Raw genomic sequence first — 20,935 nt, 5'->3', positions numbered from 1 at the left:
TTAAAAAGTTACAGAGCTCTTTTCCACTTGACAGTTTTTGTGAACATCATGCCAGCCCTGTCCAGTAGACATTTTTGCAGTGATGGAAATGTTCTATTTTTGCACTGTCCACATATGACGCATGACCATCTTATTGGACAGTGCGGGCCCTGACTTTGGACTGAAAACCACCCCCTGTTACTAGCTGTATAGCTCTGCTGGTTTCAGAAGGCTTTTTCTTTTGGGCAGGCCCAGCTCCACCATGAGTGGTACAGTGCTTGCTGGATTCCAGCCCTGCTCCTCCCACTTAGCCACATGCTCTTGTGCAATGAGCACATGGCACCCTTGGCAAGGATGATCCTCCCCACTCCCCCCAAGAAGCTCTGTACCTTGACTGCTGACACGGGAGTAAACCCTGGCCCCACGCCCCAAAGAAGTCTCCCCACTCAAAGTAGGGCCCATTCTTTCCTGAGTTACAAATCAATACTGAGACTCGGATGTAGTGATAGACAAGCTCTTCATGTTAGAATTCTTCCTGTACCCAGATCTCTTTAGAGTAGACTTGTGTTCTCCCATATTCAGGAGGCCCTGAATCTGCCAGTGGATTCTTTATTGCCTACTGACTTACGAAAAAAAAAAAGTCCTTTTTTAATTTTTAAAGATTTTATTTATTTATTAGAGAGACAGCCAGAGAGGGAACACAGGCAGGGATAGTGGGAGAGGGAGAAGCAGGCTTCCCGCCGAGCAGGGAGCCCGATGCCGGGCTTGATCCCAGGACCCTGTGATCATGACCTGAGCCGAAGGCAGACGCTTTAATGACTGAGCCACCCAGGTGCCCCTAAAAAAAAGGTCCTTGCACAGGATTTCCAAGAGTGATGGGAGAAAGGGGAAATAGCGGATTGCTCCATGGTTATTTCAGAAAGCAGAGCTGAGCAATACAGGGCTGTTCCCTGCTGCTCTCTTTGGTACCCACTCTTCATTCTGGAAAAGGAGGTAGAGCGGAGGAGGTCTGAACCTTCTCACTTTTAGTTACTCTTTTTCAGCAAAGTGTTCAGTGGACATTCACTGCTTTTAAACTCAGCCCCGCCTTCACTGTACTTCATAGATAATACACTGTACTTAATAGATATCACTGCCAGGTTTTTATGATGATGATTATTATTAATGGCAGGCTGTTATTCTTGGTTTCAGAACCATGTTGAGGTTTCGCTTGTCTTTATGTGTCTTTTAACTGGAAATTGGGTGGAGATGTATCAAGGAATTGGGACGGATGTCATTTTTTTTTTTTTAAAGATTTCTTATCTATTTATTTGACAGAGAGAGACACAGTGAGAGAGGGAACACAAGCAGGGGGAGTGGGAGAGGGAGAAGCAGGCTTCCCGCGGAGCAGGGAGCCCAATGCGGGGCTGGATCCCAGGACCCTGGGATCATGACCTGAGCCGAAGGCAGGTGCTTAATGACTGAGCCACCCAGGCGCCCCTAGGGGCTGATGTCATCTTTATTCAGAAGTCCGTTCATGACCATTTGCGTGATTTATTGATTTAACCAAAGCTTTTGATCCTCATGAAACGGTTCTTGGGTTGAACTGATTGATCTCAAAGACTTTAGACTTCAGTATGTAAGAGGGTTGATATAGCCACCCTGAGAATCGAGTAGTATGTAGGAATCTTTTGATGGATCAAATTCCATTTCCAAGTGATATAAAACCTATCTGTGTCCACCTCCCTCTGCCTTCTTTTAAATTTATGATTAATAACTTAAACGTGTCTGTGAACCAGCTATTTCCTTTGCAGGGGTATGATCTTATGCTCATGACCAGGAAATAAATTTAAGATGCCTCAGAGCTGTTGACTGGTCCTTTTCTTAAAGGAGAGCTTGCCGTTGACTTTGTCCATACGAAATCTGTTGCTTTTGGCAGACACCTGGCACCATTCAGACGGACAGCATTAAATCCCTTCATTCCGTAGGTCAGTTCATATAATGGTGTGGTGGGTACATTTTGCAGCTCTCTTATTCTTGTGGACACACACTGGGATTGAGTCCTGCTCAAAAATAACATGTTCTTAGCAGCTTCACTAAGTGTACGTTTGTTCATGTCCAAGATTTATAAATGGCAACACCTGAACTCAGATCTTTCCATCACTGACCTGTGGAGTTTCAGTTAGTCTTTATTGAATAATTCAAAATCTCCTTCCCAAGACAATTTCTGGAAATCCTCATAATTGAATAGGTAAAATTGCCCTCAATTTGGATTACAATGTCATTTGTTTTTTAAAGAAAAGACCAAATTTGCTCTTTATGTCTTGTATCAAAAGCACCTGAGGCTGTTTTTTATTCAACAGCCCTGAACACTTACACTGTAGACACATAGCAGAGACTGCAGTCCTGAGTTATCTCCTTTCTGGTTGTATCAAAGGCCATTTGAGGTAACTGATCGATTAAAAGAACAGTCTCGTGAGTGGTTCTCAAAGTGTAGTCCGTGGCGCAGCCCCACCGGCGTCACTTGAGAACTTGTTACTCGGTGTAAAATGGCCCATTGCAGACCTACTGAATCAGAAACTCCAGGTCAGTGCTCAGCCATCTGGCGTTTGAACGAACCCTCCAGTGAAATCTGGTTGTTGTAGGCTGTAGTTTGAGAACCACTGGTCTAATGCACTAGTTAACACATCTGGCTTTCAACCTAGGGGCACTCATTATAATACAGATACTTGGTTCACATCCACACACAGTCTGATTCAGTGTGTCGCAGGTAGGGCCCAGGAATCAGTGTTTTTATATTCTGTGGCAAAGCCTCCTTTGGAACCTCTGCTCTCACCTTGTGTCCTATTAGATCACTCAGTTGTATACATGTGGAAAATAATGCATTTGTCCGTATACAGGTGTCTCTACAGAACTCTGATTTAAGACCATGGCTTATACTCAGAGGTTTACTTAAGAAGACTTTAAAAATACAGGTGACTGGATTCTGCTAAATCAAAAGCTCTGGTTAGGGGTGAGGAGAGATGCTCATTCTGGTGTATGTACTGGGTATAAGATTCTCAGCCCTGTGAGAACCATGGATTTAAAAAAAAATTTTATTTTTTTAATAAGTTTTTAATTTTAATTCCAGTATAGTTAACATATAGTCTTATATTAGTTTCAGGTGTGAAGTATAATGTTTTGACAATTCTGTATATTACTTGGTGGTCATCATGACAAGTGTACTCTTTAATCTCCATCACCTATTTCCTCCATCCTCCGCCCCCCCAACCTACCTCCCCTCTAGTAACCATCAGTTCTCTATAGTTAAGAGCCTGTTCCTTGGTTTTTCTCTCTCCCTACCTTTTTCTTTGCTCATTTGTTTTGTTTCTTAAATTCCACATATGAGTGAGATCATATGGTATTTGTCTTTCTCTGCCTTATTTCACTTAGCATTGTACTGTCTAGCTCCATCCATGTTGTTGCAAATGGCAAGATTTCACTCTCCTTTATGGCTGAATAATAGTCCATTTGTGTGTGTGTGTGTGTGTGTGTGTACATGTGAATACACACACACACCACATCTTCTTTATCCATTCATCTATCAGTGGACACTTGGGCTGCTTCCATAATTTGGCTATTATGATTAATGCTGCTATAAACATTGGGGTACATGTATCCCTTTGAATTAGTGTTTTTGTATTTTTTGGGTAAATGTCCAGTAGTGTGATTGCTGGAGTGTTGGGTAGTTCTGTTTTTAACTTTGTGAGGAATCTCCATATGTCTTCTACAGTGGCTGCACCAGTTTGCATTCCCACTACAGTGCAAGAGCGTTCCTTTATCTCCACATTCTTGCCAACACTTGTTGTTTCTTGTGTTTTTGATTTTAGGCATTCTGACAGGTGTGAGGTGATATCTCATGTGGTTTTGATTTGCATTTCCCTGATGAGTGATGTTGAGCATCTTTTCATGTGTCTGTGGGCCATCTGTATGTCTTCTTTGGAGAAATGTCTGTTCATGTCTTCTGCCCATTTTTTTTTTAGAGATTTTATTTATTTATTTGACAGACACAGCAAGAGAGGGAACACAAGCAGGGGGAGTGGGAGAGGGAGAAGCAGGCTTCCGGCTGAGCAAGGAACCCGATGCGGGGCTCGATCCCAGGACCCTGGGATCATGACCTGAGCCTAAGGCAGATGCTTTAACGACTGAGCCACCCAGGCGCCCTGCCCATTTTTAATTGGATTATTCAGGGGCTTTTTTGATGTTGAGTTGTATATGGTTTTTTTTTTTTTTAATGTTTTGGGTACTGACCCTTTATTGGATATGTCATTTGCAAACATCTTGAGAACCATGAATTTTTGTCTTCTGCTTTCATTGAGGATTGGTAGAGAAGAAATGGCCATATTAATATTTCTTTCTGTTTTGTACCACATGGTGACTCTTAACTTAGATTTAGTAGAAGAACATAATCTCTCTCTCCTGATAGTTAATATACAGTTCTTCATTTTCTCTTTTGCTTTAGTTACCAGAGAGCTCAGTAAAATTTTGCACTCAATTTAGAAATAACTATTTCCCTTTTCCACTTTAATCCATGAGTCTTTTTACCCCCAGCTTTATTGAGATATTACTGATCTATAACATTGTCTAAGTTTAAGATGTACAACATGATTTGCAGGTATATATTGCAAAATGATCACAATAAGGTTAGTTAACCATTATCTCATATAATTACTTTTTTTTTTTTTTTGCTGGTCATGACATTTAAGATCTACTCTCAATAACTTTCAAGTGTATAATACAAAATGTTAGTTATAGTCACCATGCTATACAGATCCCCAGAACTTACTCATTTTATCACTGGAATTTTATACCCTTTGACCAACATCTCCCCATTTCCTCCACTCCCTAGCCCGTGGCATCCACTGTTCTACTCACTATTTCTATGAGTTCACTTTTTTAGATTTCACATACAAGTGAGGGCATACAATATTGTCTTTCTCTGATTGACTTCACTTAGCATAATGCCCTCAGGGTCTATCAATGTTACAAGAGGCAGGATTTCCCCTTTTTTATGGCTAAATAATATTTCATTGTACATAATAATATTACATTGTACACCACATTTCCTTTAGCTATTCATCTGTGCATGGACAGTTAGGTTGTTTCCAGGTCTTTTCTATTGTTAATGTTGCAATAAAAATAGGAGTGCAGATATTTCTTTGAGATAATGATTTTATTTCCTTCAGCTATAAGCCCAGAAGTGGGATTGCTAGATCATGGTATTTCTAATTGTTTGAGGAACCTACATACTGTTTTCCACAGTGGCTGCACCAATTTACATTCCCACCAAGAGTGCACAAGGGTTTCTTTTCTCCACCACCTCACCAACACTTGTTATCTCTTGTCTTTTTGATTATAGCCATTCTAACAGGTGTGAGGTGATATCTCATTGTGGTTTTGATTTGCATTTCCCTGATGATTAGTGATATTGAGCATCTTTTCATGTATCCATTGGCCATTTGTATGTCTTTGGAAAAATGTCTATTCAAGACCTTTCCCCCTTTTTTTTTTTTTTAAGATTTTATTTATTTATTTGAGAGAGAGAGAACGAGAGACAGAGAGCATGAGAGGGAGGAGGGTCAGAGGGAGAAGCAGACCCCCTGCCGAGCAGGGAGCCCGATGTGGGACTCGATCCCGGGACTCCAGGATCATGACCTGAGCCGAAGGCAGTCGCTTAACCAACTGAGCCACCCAGGCGCCCATCTTTCCCCATTTTTTAAAATCACTTTTTTTTTTTTTTTGCTATTGAGTTGTATGAGTTCCTTAAATATTTCAGATATTAATCCCTTATCAGATAGATGGTTTGCAGATTTTCTTCTCCCATTCTTTAGGTGCCTTTTCATTTTGTTGATTATTTCTTTTGCTGTGCAGAGACTTTTTAATATGATATAGTCCTACTTGTTTATTTTTACTTTTGTTATTTGTACTTTTAGTGTCATATTCAAAAAATTGTTGCCAAGGCCAATGTCAAGGATATTGTTGTTTTCTTCTGGTAGTTTTATAATTTTGGTCTTATATTTAAGTCTTTAATTCATTTTGAGTTAATTTTTGTGAGTAGTGGAAAAAGGAATACGGTTTCATTCTTTTTTTGCGTGTGGAGATCCAGTTTTCTCAGCACCATTTGTGGAAAAGACTATCCTTTCCTAAGTATTCTTAGCTCCCTTATCAAATATTAGTTGATCATATATGTTGGTATTTCTCAAGCCTCAGTTCTGTTTCAGTTGTTTATGTGTTTGTTTTTATGTCAGTACCATATTGTTTTGATTACTATAGCTTATAATAAAGTTTGAAATCAGGAATTGTGGTGCCTCTAGGTTTATGATTCTTTCTCAGGAACAATGGCTATTTGGGATCTTTTGTGGTTCCATATGAATTTTAGGATTTTTTTCTGTTGCTATGAAAAATGCCATTGGAATATTGATAGAGAATGCATTGAATTGATAGATGGCTTTTGGTAGTATGGACATTTTAACAATATTCTTATCCATGAACACAGGATATCTTCCATTTGTGTCTTCCAGTTTTTTTCATCAGTCTTCTAATTTTCAGCATATGGCTCCTTACTGTCTTCATCAAATAATTATTCTTAAGCATTTTATTGTTTTTGATGCCATTATAAATGGGATTGTTTTATTTCTTTTTCAGATAGTTGGTACTTCATAGAAACAAACGATTTTTGTATATTGATTTTATATCCTGCAACTTTATTGAATTTATTCTAACAGGGTGTTTTTTGGTGGAGTCTTTGAGATTTTCTCTTTATAAGATCATATCATCTGCAAACAGAGACAACTTTTCTTCCTTTCTGATTTGGATGCCTTTTATTTTTTTGCCTAATTGCTTTAGTGAGAACTTCCAATATAGTATATAGGAATAGTGAGAGTGGCCATCTTTGCCTCATTCCTGATCTTAGTGGGAAAGCTTTCAGCCTTTCACTGTTGGGCATAATGTTAGTTGTGAGTTTGTCATATGTGGCCTTTATTACTTTGAGGTATGTTCCTTCTATTCCCAATTTGTTGAGAGTTTTTATTATAAACAGATGTCACATTTTGTCAAATGCTTTTTCTGCATTTGTTGAGAGGATCATAAGATTTTTATCCTTTATTGATGTGGTTGTATCATGCTTACTGATTTGTGTATGTTGAACTATCCTTGCACCCCAGTGTTAAATCCCACTTGATCATGGTGTATGATCCTTTTCATGTGCTATTGAATTTGGTTTGCTAAAATTTTGAGAATTTTGGCACCTGTTTTTTTTTTTTAATTTTTTTAAAGGTTTTATTTGAGACAGAGCGTGCACAAGCAGGAAGAGTGGCAGGCAAGGGAGAAGCAGGCTCCGCATTGAGCAGGGAGCCCTACATGGGGCTTGATCCCAGTACTCTGGGATCATGACCTGAGCCAAAGGCAGGCACTTAACCGACTGAGCCACCCAGGTGTCCCTTGCACCTGTGTTTATCAGGGATATTGGCTTATGTTTTCTTGTAGTATCTTTATCTGGCTTTTGTGTCGGGTTAATGTTGGCCTCATAAAATGGGTTTGAGAGTATTCCTTTCTCGTTTGAAAAGAATTGGCATTAATTCTTCTTTAAATGTTTGGTAGAATTCACCAGCAAAACTATCTAGTCCTGGCTTTTTCTTTGTTGGGAGGTTTTTGATCACTGTTTCTATCTCCTTACTGTGTTTGATCTCAAATTTTCTATCTCTTTATGATTTGGTCTTGGTAGGTTGTATGTTTCTAGGAATTTATCTATTTCTTCTAGATTGTCCAGTTTGTTGGCATATAATTGCTCGAACTCATGACTCTTGTTCTTTTAAAACCTGTAAACTGACTGAAACTGGAGATGGACGGGGTCCAGAAACTGTGTAAATGGTGGAATATCTGCCCTTTGCTTTGAAATAAGCTTAGTTGGAGAACTCTCCCAGCTCCAGATCCCTGTCTCCTTTGTGTCTTCCTGCATATGATGGATGTACTACCCCTGTCAGTATCCTGGTTGTGAAAGAGTTAATGTTTCCCATTACCAGGCACTGACAGAGGCAGTGGGGGAAATCTGGTTCATTTTGTTTCAAAATACACCATACCTCAAATAAGTATAAACAGCTGCGATGCAGGATTGGTGCCAAAAGAAATCAGTGTGGTGCTATGAACTCCAGCTGAGAGGAGTTCATGTAACATGGATCTGAGATCAGGCTCCAAAACGAAACCATTAGGCCTCAGCAGGAGAAGAGTCCTCGCTTGTCATCCTGGTCACCTCCACCACCACTCAAACTGGGATGGCTCTTTGGAGAGGTGGCCGGTTCCTCCTGCCTCTGGATCCACTTCTCGGCTATGGACTGAGCACACCACATTCAGTTTCTTGGAACCAGCGCCATAGTAGTGTAAAATGAAGACATCTTGGAACATAAAGGATTTATAGATCTGTTGCCTGCTTATTTTATCTCCATGACTTGGCTTACAATGGCAACCACATGAACCCCGGCCCTCCAGCACGCTCCTTCCTTTTTTAAGCCCCAGGAAATTCTTGGTCAGGTAGAAATTGTTGCCACTGAGTCTGGTTGGTGGTTTTTTTTTTTCCTTCTTCCAGATTTTTCAGGTAGCATCCGTTGAGCAAAACTCTTTTTCTTTTTCTGATTCCTTTTCTACCAGAATTCCCTTTTTAATTTTGTCACGCTTTCTCTTCTCTTGGGCTTAGCCATATATCTTTTCGCACTAGCGAGATGTTTTTCTGTAGGACACTCTCCATTCTTTACATATTTGGATTTCTCCCTGTGATTTTTCTGGACAAGTAGGACAGCATTTTTCAGACTGATGATTAGATGGTCAGAAGTCTTTAAAGTGGTGTCTCACAGCTGTTTTTAGGTTTCCAGCTGGTTTTTAGGTCGCGTCTCAGGCGTAGGGGTTCTGTGGCTACTTGGTGGTTTTACTATCTCTTTGCAGTTTGTAAAAAGGCTTCTTTGCCTTTCCATTTTCTGCTGCTTTCCTGATAAACACCTCCAACAATAATTTAAAAAGATAACCACTGTCACATTTAAAATCCTTTCATAAAAGGAAAACAAGACTTAGAATACCATTCACGTAAGTTCGGGGAGGGGCCCCTTTGTGTGTGTTTGTTTTCATAGTTACTAAATCATTGCGAACTGAGGAGAGTCCTTTAATTCCCTTTGCTCCACATTCCTAATTTCTTCAACAGGGATGATGATGTTTTGAAATGTTACTCATGAAATTGTTATATTAACGAACCAGGCCGGCCTTTCCTTACTGACCTTTCAAGTTGGCAAAAGCACGTATGTGAATTCTCAGGAAACGATGGTATTTACATATCCTCCGCCCCGCTGGGAATAATTCATGCTGTCGCACAATCCTAGTGTTCTTTAGATTTCCCTCCATACTTACTGTTCTAAGGGAGTCTCTTTTAGAGAGAGATTGCCAGGAGCAACTTCACTGAGGAACAGTGGTGTATGTTAAGAGCGGGAAAGGAAATTAAATTAAGCGCCTCATTTTTCCCATGGCAAGGAAGAGAACTAGAATTGTATTCAACAGGTATTATTTTCTTCCTCCTCAGAACGTTGGCCAGGATGTCTAAGTCTAGACTTAGGATGTACAGGACTTTTTTTTTTTAAGGGAACTTATCTCCAGTTTAATTTAGAGATTAGTGAAGGAAGCTAGGTTTCTTATTTGGCTCTTGAACTTCAAAAATAAATAAAACGTTCATATTTCTGAATAGCACATTGTGGGCCAAACAACATCTGGAAGAGATTATTCTCACGGGTAGGCAGAAGAAATTTCATAACCTACCATCTTCAAAGAACGTGGTACCTTGTCACATTTCCCTCCATAGCCTGGAAACAGAAGACAGACTCTTAGGCCACGTTGCTGGGGCATCTGCCTTTTCCTTTGTTTTGTGTTGCATGTAAATGTATCTCTTCTGTACTATAATACTTCTTTAGCTTTGAAACTAAAGCAAAACTTGGTGTGATGCTGCCTACACTTTGTGCTGTGGTCCAGACTTCTCCTTTTTCAAAAGACCTATTTGACTTTTGGCAACACGCCCCTTATACGCAGCCATTTGTCTGAGACATCTTTTCCTGTCTTCTCTAAAATCAGGCCCATGTGTGTCTGGGGTAGTCCTGTAATTTGTAACAGTAACTCCTAACCAGATTAAATTTTGTAAAATTCAATTTATTCTGGGGCATGTGTATTCATATGTTAAATGGTGACACATGAACACTCCTTTCCAATTAAACACATTTTCTCTTAGATGGCGGGGCTTCTACTGCCCCTGCTTCTCCCCTCCTCATCCTCCACCTCTCCCTCCTCTTTCAGACTTACAGAAAAGTTGCAAGTAGAGTACAGAAGTATGAAGGGACTTTTATCTCACCAAGTCAATTAGGAGTGACTTGTTGACATGCTGTTGACACCCTCAAATACTATAGAATATATTTCCTGTATACAAGGACGTTCTTCACATAGTCACAAAGCCACCGTCAAAATCAGGAGATGAGCATCATTATTGTATCTAATTTTCAGATCCTGCTGAACTTTCCCCAACTTATCTCAATACAAAGATAGCAAAGGATCCAGTCCAGAATCTTGCATCGTATTCATTTGTCATGTCTCTTGTCTTCTTTAACATGGAACAGTTTCTCAGTGTTTTTTCCCTTTTTATGACCTAATCTTTTAAAGATTATAGGATGGGGTGCCTGGCTGGCTCAGTGGGAAGAGCCCGTGACTCTTGATTTCAGGGTCGTGAGTTCGAGCCCCACGTTGGGTGTAGAGATTACTTCAATAAATAAAACTTAAACTAAAGATTATAGGAAAGTTATTTTGCATAATGTCCCTCAATTTGGGTTTGGCCTATGTTTCCTTTTGATTCAATTCAGATTTTGAACCTTTGGCAGGAATATCACAGAAGCAATGCTGTGTTCTTCTCATTACATCCTCTCAGGTGGTGTACAATGTCAATTTGTTACAATTTCCCATGATGTTTACTTTGAAGATTTGATTAAGGTGGTGTCTTCCAGACTTCTCCACTGTAAAGCTACTGATTTGCTTTTGTAACGAATACAAATTTTGTGGGCAAGTATTTGGGTCTATGTAAATATTCCATTTCTTACCAAACTTTTATTAGTTTATTTACATTAAAATGAACTCCTGGATTTCTATTTAAAGGGTTATAAAGCTGTTACTGTCATTTATGTTGAAGCTCAGAAATTTTTATTTTAGGCCAGGGGGGTGCCCGTCAAGCTAATTTCCCTGTTCTTTCAACATGTCTCCATAATTCTTTGAGTGCTGTCTTTCTGGGAAAACAAGATATTCTGAGTGATATCATGTACCATCTCAGGGCTTAGTAAATATGTGTGTATTGTCTTTGTATGCTTTTCCAAATGAGGGGGTATATAGATAGTTTCAATACAATTTCATTTTTATTGTATAAATTTTTATTATATAAAATTGTATGTAAACAGTTTTAATAACTCAATTTGGCAAGTATTGTAGTATTAGATGTTTAGATTGTTTCTAAAATTTGCCAGTCATATATGATAATGCCCTGAGCCTCCTTGTAGCAAAATCTTTGCTCTTAATATTATTAATTCTTTACACACTATAAATTCCTAGATGCCTTTGTTAACGGGATCCTTTGCTGTTACAGACTGTTATTCTGGGCTGAATCACTGTTCTTGTGGCAGCTGTAGACTTCTATATTCTGGCCAGCTATTTGGATACTTTGCTCCCACTCCCATTTACTCTCTTTTCTTCCGCTTTTCCCTTTCACTCACCTCCACTAACATGAATATGCATGTTCGTATTCCTTCAGTTGTAGGCCATTTAGGAATTCTGACTTTAGAAACATGCACTTGCTCTCAGAAGGAAATATCTTCTATCTCCTCCAGTGGCTGTGTTTGGCGTAGTCTAGCTTGGCGCGAGACTTGGTTACAGAGGTTGTAATTCTCCTTGTCTTGAAACTGAGGGGACCGCAAATACTCCAGCATGGCTCAGAGGCTCCCTCCCCAAACATTCCTCAGTAAAATTTATCCATGCTATGCTTCAGGGTCCTGCTTCGTTCCCTTAGATGCAGGTCCTAAGTCCCATTAGTCTTTGCACTACTCTGGGTCCCTATGCAGATGTCTGAGGGTCATGGTGTGAGACACCAAGAAGACCCAGAGCTTAGACATTGTGCGCCTTGGTCTATGGAAAGAAACAGGACAAAGAGAAATTTCTCCTACCTTTCAAGGGGATTTTCTCCATCCTTTTAAAAAGATGATTTTTCTTCCTTCATCCCCATCAGTTTTCTCCTCCTTTGTGAGTGAGTACACTCACTTGTTCATTTTTCTCTAACTCTGAAACCTGTAACTGTAGTCCATTCCTGATCCACTCTGACTAAAACTACAACCCCTCTCCCCCCATTTTCTAAGCAATATAACACAAGCCAGCTTGAGTTTGAGACCATAAGCAGAGTATGGCCAACACATCTTTCGCTTTAGTAGTGACAACTGTTCTGAGATTTTTCTGCCAATTGTGTTCTAACAATTCCTGGTTATTTTGATACATTTCAGGATAGTATCTCTCCCAGTCAAGAGCACTGTCCAAAAGTGAAAACGGTATGCCTGTCAGCGCACTCCTAGAAATCAGAACAGTGGGTTTCTTTAGATAATTTTGGGCCAGTTTCTTCTATCTGTAGAATACTGGACTCTGAACAGATAAGACACATGTTAAACCCGGCGATGGTGGTGCTTTCGCTTCTCCTTCTGCGGGCCGCGTGTATCCCTTCCTTGGAATGCGTCAGCTGAGTGCCATATGGAAAGAATGATAGACTTTTAGGCCAAGTGTAGAATGAAAGGTCTGATTGAAAAGCTGGAGAAGCAAATGGAAAAACTGATCCTATACGTAGGAAAAGAAAAGATTGAAGAACACGAAACATACTGTCTTCAGTGAATATATTGAAGCAAGACCTTGGACATGACACTTTGAAGAAGAGAGGAAAAGTTTCTGCTGCGACAGGTAGAGGTGGTGTTTTAAAACAAAACATGAGGAAATGATTTGGTTTCTTAAGTGCTTTTCTGATTTCTTTGTTCTAACTCTGCATGGGAAGCAAATGGACCCTGTGATCACAGCTTTCTTCATCCCAGCTGGACCGTTTGCCTCACTGGTTTTGTGGGAAGCAGTGGTGTAAGGATAGGAAATTGAGCTAAAAAATGTACCATGGACCATTAGTCACCCGTTTTTCCCCCCTTTTCCTTTTTAGGCTGTTTGAGCCTGAAATTCTCCTTTTATTGACTTTAGAAATAAAACAGTATTGATTAACTCAAAAGGTGAAGAATGTTTTCCTTTTCTTGCAATTTTCTGGAGCTTTTTTTAAAAAATATTATTTATTTATTTATTTTAAAGAGAGCAAGCAGAGGGGAGTGGGTACAGAGGGAGAGGGATAAGCAGACTCGCCCAGAGCCCGATGCGGGGCTTGACCTCACGCCCCTGAGATCATGACCTGAGCTGCAACCAAGAGTCAGATACTTAACTGACTGAGCCACCCAGGTGCCCTGATTTTCTGGAGTTTTTATCTTAGTTCATTACAGCTATATGCATTTCAGTTATATAGCTTTTAATAGTTATAATAACTGTATTTTTTGGTCCTGTTACGATCATAGGTATTCTGTGTTTACACTGACAGGCTGCTCATGCTGAGGCTCTCCTCAGCACCTTTTTTTATTTATCACACGATCAGTTGCATTATGCCATCGAGTGGATTTTTCAGGGTGAAATATATCCTGATTGTATTTAATAAAAGTGCCTTGTTCTTGCTATTGCAAGTAAATGACAATTTGGGTGAACATATGCTTTTTAAGTCATTCCATATTTCTGACAAAAGCATGAAATTTGCTCCTATCTTATCTGTTGTGCTCAGGATGGTGGCCGTGTACAGCCTAATTTTTTTTTCCCCACTTGATTTTTGTTTTAATGGGAATTCCTTTAACTCTTGCAGTTTAGTAACTTAACAGACCTGTGTTTCAGTTGCAGGTCATGTACTTCATATTTTCCCTGGAATGTGGTGAGCTCTTTGTTTTCTCCCTTTTAATTATGGTAACAGATACATAAGATAAAATTTACTGTCTAAACCATTTTCAAGTTTAAATAGTGTTAAGTATATTCACATTGTTGGTAAACAGATCTCCAGAACTCTTCATCTGGCCAAACTGAAATGCTGTACCCATTAAACAACAGCTCCCCATTTCCTCCTCCTCGCACATCCCGGCGACCACCCTTTCACTTTCTGTCTCTGCGAATTTGACTACTTTAGGTAACTCATATGAGTGGAATTACAAAGTATTTATCTTTTCATTACTGGCTTATTTCACTTACCATAATGCCCTCAAGGTTTATCCATGTTGTAATATGGATCAGAATGTTCTGCCTTTTTAACGCTGAGTAATATTCCATTGTATTTATGTACCACATTGTTCATCCATTCACTCGTTGGTGGGCACTTGAGTTGCTTCCACTTGTTTGGCTACTGTTAATAATGCTGCTAGGAGGGGCGCCTGGGTGGCTCAGTTGGTTAAGCGACTGCCTTCGGCTCAGGTCATGATCCTGGAGTCCCAGGCTCGAGTCCCACATCGGGCTCCCTGCTCAGCGGGGAGTCTGCTTCTCCCTCTCCCTTTCCCCCGTCTTGTGCTCTCTCTCTCTCTCACTCTCTCTCTCAAATAAATAAAGAAAATCTTTAAAAAAAAAAAAAAAAATGCTGCTAGGAACATGGGTGTACAAATATCTCTTTTGAGACCCTGCTTTCAGTTCTTTTGGTTGTATATCCAGAAGTGGAATTGCTGGGTCATACGATGATTCCATTCTTAACTTTTTGAGGAACCGCCATCCTGTTTTCTATAGCAGCTGAGCCATGTTACCAGTAAATGCCACCAGCAGTAAAATAAAGGTTCCGATCTTCACATCCCTGCCAGTACTTACTTTCTGCTTTTTTGATAGCAACCATTCTAATGGATGTGAGGTGGTATCTCATTGTGGTTTTGATGTGCATTTCCCTAACGATTGGTGATGTTGACTATCTTGTATTTGCTTTTTGGCCTGTATATGGAGAAATGTTTGTTCAAGTCTTTTGTTCATTTTTTAATTGGATTGTTTGATTTTGTTATTGAGTTGTAGGCATTCTTTATATATTCTGGATATTAACTCCTTTTTAGATTTAGGATTTGCAAATATTTTCTCCCATTCCATGGACTGTACTTTTACTTTTGATTATGTCCTTTGCACAGAAGTTCTTAATTTTGATTTAGTGCATCTTATCTGTTTTTTTCTATTGTTGTTTGTGTTGTGGTGAGCTCTTTAAATCTTCTCCATCTTTTAAGAAAAGTTTGCTTTTATTGTTAAGTAACTATTGTGCCATTTGCCCTCAGATCTACCAATTATTTTTATGTTGAATCTCTACTTTCTGTGCCCCTTAGCCATACTGTCTAATCAGTCTAGTAAATTCTATTACTCTAAGTGTGTGTAGTTTTTCTCAAGCTCCTCTTCCATGGCATCAACTTGGTTTTCTGTTGTGACACTTGTGCCTGTTGTAGTTTTAAATTTTTAGTGTCAGCACTGATACTATTTCTTTTTTTTTTTTAACTTTTATTTTTTAAAGTTCTACATGTTTGTGACTTAAAATATCAAGTAGCTATATGAGGCTTGCTTAAGAAAAGGAGCTCTTCTCTCCCTACGATTTTCCCTCACCGTGACCAGAATTTTCAGTTGTTTTAGTGGCTTTGTTCAGTAATTTCATTGCATCTCTAAGATCTTTACTTATACTTTTTGATATATCAGTTTTAAATATTTCTTGCTGTCCCACGGGGAAGATGTGCCGTATACACATTCCCATCCTGTACCTCTTCGTCCTAATACATTTAGGTCATGATTTTGATTAGGCCATTCATTATTCAGTGTTAATGCCATCATGACCTTGTTAATGTTGTTAATAGTGGAGCTGTCTAGAATCTATGAATCCTTCTCTTCTACAAATCCTTAAAAGAGAAAGTTTTAATCCTTCTTTTTGTTTGTGTTCTGTGTGCTTCGTATTCTGTGTACTCATTCAGTCCCAAACTCTGTCAGTTCTAGAAGTCTGCTCTTGATGTATCCAGACGGACAGGTTTTTTTTTGCCAAGGCTACCTTTTGAGTCCTATTACCTGTCATCCAGGGATCTCTTTTCTCAACGATGCCAGAAATTCCTTTTGTTTTTCTCCTGTATTGGATTCCTATTCCTGTATTACATGCCTTTCGTTTTCTTATTTTCCTCCCTGTTTTGCCCAAGAACATCCTCCAACAGAATTGTAGGTTGTAAATCACCTGACTCTTTGCCTCATTGCCTTCTGGCTTCCCGGTTGCTGTTGAGAAGTCCAAAGACTTTCTGATCCCTAATTCTTTGTTTATGAGCACCCCCACCACCCACCCCCAATTTCTGATTGGTGACAGGATTTTTTTCTATCTCTACCATTTAAAATTTTTTCATAATGATGTGCTTAATTTGGGCATATTAAAATCAGTTGAGGTGGGCAAGTAGGCACTCAATGGACCCTAATAGTCAACAAATTTATGACTTTTCCATTTTAGGAAATGTTTTGAGTTATGTGTCTCCCCCCATCCCCCATTTCTTTTATTATTTCATTCTGGAATTGCTTTTCTTTAGCTATTGGATCTCCTTGACTAGTCCTCTACCTTTCCCCTTCTTACTATTCTATTTTCCTTTGTTTTTTTTGCTCTACATTTTGGGCAAGTTTCTTAACTTGATATTCCAATCTTTCTACTGCATTTTGAATTAGCATTTGTTAAGTAGCCTGTTTTTGTTTCAGTGGGTGCAATGTTACCTTTCTGGTGTTACTATTGTTATGTTTTCATCTGCTTAGAATCCAGAGAAGAGCATTAGTTCTTAGATGCTATAAGGCCGGCTTCTGATGCTATTTCGGACCTTCCTATATCATATCCTCTTGTTCCTCCAGGTTTGAGGTTCAGAGTATTTTTTTCTACTTGGTTTCTGCCAGACTATAGAGCTTTCTGCAGAAGGATACACAAATTTAAAGTCTGGAATTTTTTCCTACTTCATCTAAAAGGCTTTATTTATATGTAATGCTTTTTTAAAGCTTTAAAGATAAATTTACTCTTTCCTGGTTGTAGCATTGATGACTTCTTTCCTTTCCCCTTTAGTACTTTTCATTCATCTGTTATGTTTTGGGGATGGCAGCTTTGAAATCTTTACCCATGTAAGTACCTTCCTGACTAAGCTCTGGTTTATCTTCTGTTGCACAAAAACTGTTTTTTGCTTTATTTTTTATCCTGTTTTCTGCTTTATTGACCACCTTCATTCAAGTTCATAAATCAGATTTCTTTCTTTCTTTTTTTTTTTTTTTTGGTTAACGCAGATTCATTCTTACCTCATAATTTTTAAAGTTTTTTTCTTAATATAGTACACCCATTCCTTAAGGAAATATTTGCTCTGATCCTAGAATCTTCCCTTCTCTTGAGCCATAATATTTTTCATTTGCTTAGTGGATTTAGATTTTTCTCTGTTGCTTATCCATAGAGAGGGAAATCTATGCATATTCAGTATTGGGTATTGCCCTGTGTTCTTTCAAGAGACTGAAATGAGTCACTGTTTGACTCAAGTCCAGATAGAGAAAAATGGTTAGATTTATAGTACACATTAATTTGCCAATTAGAAATTCATCTTCCTATGAGGCCTAGGGAAGGAGCCAGCATCAGCTGCAGAAGTAAACAAAGGGGAGTTTGCCTCAGAACCAAAGACTTTCTTTTAGGTATTTGGTGTGGCACTCAGTAATTAGTAAGATCATTGTCACTTGGCAAGGTTGCCCATGTCCGAAGCCAGCTGGTAGAGTTTTTTCCCACACGTTTTCTGGGGCAGTCATCATGGCCACATGTAAATCAGAAGTAAATATCACCGGAGATGACTTGCTCAGTTGAAGCCAGGAAACCCATCTAAGGGGTGAGTGTATTTGAAATGTACACCAGTGCTTCCTGGCTTCACTCCCTCCACCCCTCATCCCTCTGAACTAGGTGTATCATTATGAGTCTGTTAGGGTCTCATTTGCTTATTTTCTGTCCATTCAGTGCAGTTTCGCATGAAGGGGATGTTGTACCTTAGTCCTTCTGTCAGCCTCCCATATTGATTCTTTCTAGTATATTTTTCTGAAAATTCAAGCAATAGCTGGGTTCCATCTGTGGCTTCTAGGGCTGATTCAGGATATTTCCTATTCTTAGAGTCAATTGGTGATTTCTCTAGTAATCTGGCACAGAGGAATGAGCCTATGTAGCTTTCTTATGGATTGTATTTTGTACATCTGTGTTGAATCGTAGGGAGGGATAATGAGTTAATTCATACCCAATGACTATAGAGGAATAGATGAATGGGCCAGTGAATAAATAAGTGATGGCTGATCTTTTGCAAGTGAAGGGCATGAGAAGTGGTTTGTGGTTTGGGGAAGAATGGTACAGATCAGAAGAGATGCCTAGAATGGAGAATGAAGAGAAGTAGAGAAGGAGGGCAAGGGCCACAGTTATGACCCAAAGGCAGCTGGGGTCAGCAGGGCCCCTCGCTCCGTGACTCTCTGTAGCTGGAGCGCAATCTTCCAGCTCAAGCAAAGGAAACGAGAGCTGGATTGATGGCAGGTTGGAAGAACTACAGGACAGGCATCCAGGTTCTTGGAAGAGTTCAAAGAGGGATGAATTTGTTCAGAAATTCGGTGCGATGCTGTGGTTGACATTGCGAGGCTCTGGGACAGCAGGAGACTCGTATGGTCACAGTGAGACCGCTTACTTGGTTAGGGACTGAATGGCAGTATGTAGGATGTCGTCTTGTCATCTTGTCTCAACCCCCATGATCTGTGCACTTTGGTAAATAAGCTGGGAAGTACATAGGTTTTATAAATGTAATTTTAGGCCTTCACTTCCCCAAGAGAGCTGATTTATACCCTTTGCGGTAGTATTGCTTAGGCCTTGCTTTGTTAGAGTTAAGTTAACCATATGCCATTTCATAAAGACTCCCGTCATGTAAGAAAAGGTTCCGCAAAAGCCTCGCAACTCGATAGGTCTGCTTTAGGAGAAGGCAGTTAAGTTTCTGCCTTATTTTCTTGCTTGCTTCTTGAGGATGGGAAACTAAGAGTCTGGGCTAGCTCTTACGTGTCTCAAGGATGTCTAAGGGGCCGTGTGGCTTTGGTTATGTATGCTACACAAACTTTTAAAGCCTCAGGGTTCTTGTCCATGAAATGAGTTAACAATAAGCGCCTTAACCTGTATGCGAAATGAGTTTCTCAGCGCCCAGCATCTCCTAGGCTTTCATTAAATCCCAGTTTGGTTATTCATCTTTCAGGCAAGTCTCTGTACTCGGAGTATTGAAAATCTTTTAAGGTCATATTGCTTAATGACTTAGATATTGGACCCGAGCACAAAGTGTGAGTCTTTCAGAATAGAATCTCACTTGCCTGCTTATTTTGTTTTTTTGGTTATCATGCTATTTATATATTCATCTGTCCCCACCCCACATATGATAGAGTAAGATGATGTGAATTATAAATAACGTGAGAAGGAAAGAGGAAAAATAAAAAAAGTAGGGGTGGGGACAAATGATGCCAGGAATAAGTTCAGTACAAAACAGTGCACCATGGGGGTCCTATAATTTTCTCAGTGTAGGCTTGGCACTCAAGCAAAAAGGCAGTCCCCTATACATAGACCTTTCTCCCAGGCTGTTCACTTAGATTCGCGGTATAATAAACAACGGGTCTTTTTTTCCCCCCCTAAAGCTAGGATTAAGGAGAACATTAGGGCACCTAAGGAATTTAGTGTTGAATGTTATACCAAAATACTTTGACAGCTTTACTCCTTACCTGTTAATAACTATAATCACTCTAACAGAGAAGAGAAAGTTAGGAAGGAGCCATAGTTTTAAATAAAACCTAAAGTGATTGAAACTCTAGTATTGAAGGGTAATATGCAAAGACAGGATAAAAATCAGAACTTCACGTTCATAGAAGTTGCTGCCAAACCTAGATTATTTCTTAGGACACAGTTGTGAGGTTTTGTGACTTGCCCGACATCATCCAGCTGGGACAGAGTAGTGCCAGAGAATTCGGTGTTCAGAAGGCTTGGATTAAATGTCCAGCTCAAGAGTTAAATCTTTACTTCTGCTATAATGGAAAGTATCATCTTCCAGTAGTTGAGAAGTGTTGCGGTATCATCTTGCATGCTAGTGAAACGAGAAAGTATATTTCCAGACAAAAGCTCCCTGAGGTCAAGGGGCTGGCTCAGTTTTATTCATTGTGCTCCTGGTTCACTGTAGATGTTTAATAAATATCTTTTGAATAAAAGAAAGGATATCATTAGGTGGTCTGAAAACAACCTAAAAATGAGAACTTTTCTTAGAAGGGAAGACTTTTCGTAAATTCTTAAAATGGAAAAGATTCCCCATGGATCTTATTGCAGTGTGGAAACAATCATATCGGTCTTTGGACAGAACTGGGGCCATGCTTTACTGCAGAGAATTCAGCATCTTTTTGAGTTTCCTTAATGAATATATTAGTAACAGAAGACTTGTTTATATTTTGTGCCTATCTAGCATCCTCTCTCCGAGGATGTCAAAAAGACTGTAGAAATGCCCTCACTCTTCCCCCACTCGTGGGCAAGACAGAAGAAGCCCCCCACCACCTGTTGGAGTACTTGATTCATTCTTGTAACTGACTCCTGTAACTTTGGGATGTCTTGCCTTTCTTTAATCTTAGTGGTGACTAAGTTTCCTGAGGAAATGTAAACATGGAACATACTCACTGTCTTATATTCCATATGAGACTGGAAATTGTTTGTGGTTCCATTCCTGCTTCTGTCATTAACGAAATGTGGGACTATAGTTTCTTTCTTCTCCATACCTCAGTTTTCCATCTGCAGATGGGTACA

At 39.5% G+C, this 20,935-nt stretch overlaps 1 protein-coding gene across 7 annotated transcripts in view; it reads left to right on the top strand.

The window, feature by feature from the left end:
• The window catches only part of LPAR1 (lysophosphatidic acid receptor 1), a 133,695-nt gene that overhangs the window by 34,560 nt on the left and 78,200 nt on the right, over positions 1-20,935 (top strand). Inside the window, exon 1 of one of the 7 annotated variants that reach the window (XM_078061594.1) lies at positions 12,891-12,993. The exons of the other annotated variants lie outside the window; for them this stretch is intronic. The gene's annotated coding sequence lies outside the window, so the exon portion shown is untranslated. Of the gene's footprint in view, positions 1-12,890; positions 12,994-20,935 lie in introns of those variants that run through there. 7 annotated transcript variants of the gene reach the window in all.

This window comes from Halichoerus grypus, chromosome 14, assembly GCF_964656455.1.
Source record: "Halichoerus grypus chromosome 14, mHalGry1.hap1.1, whole genome shotgun sequence".
NCBI lineage: Eukaryota > Metazoa > Chordata > Mammalia > Carnivora > Phocidae > Halichoerus > Halichoerus grypus.
This window is presented reverse-complemented; position numbering and strand designations above follow the sequence as displayed.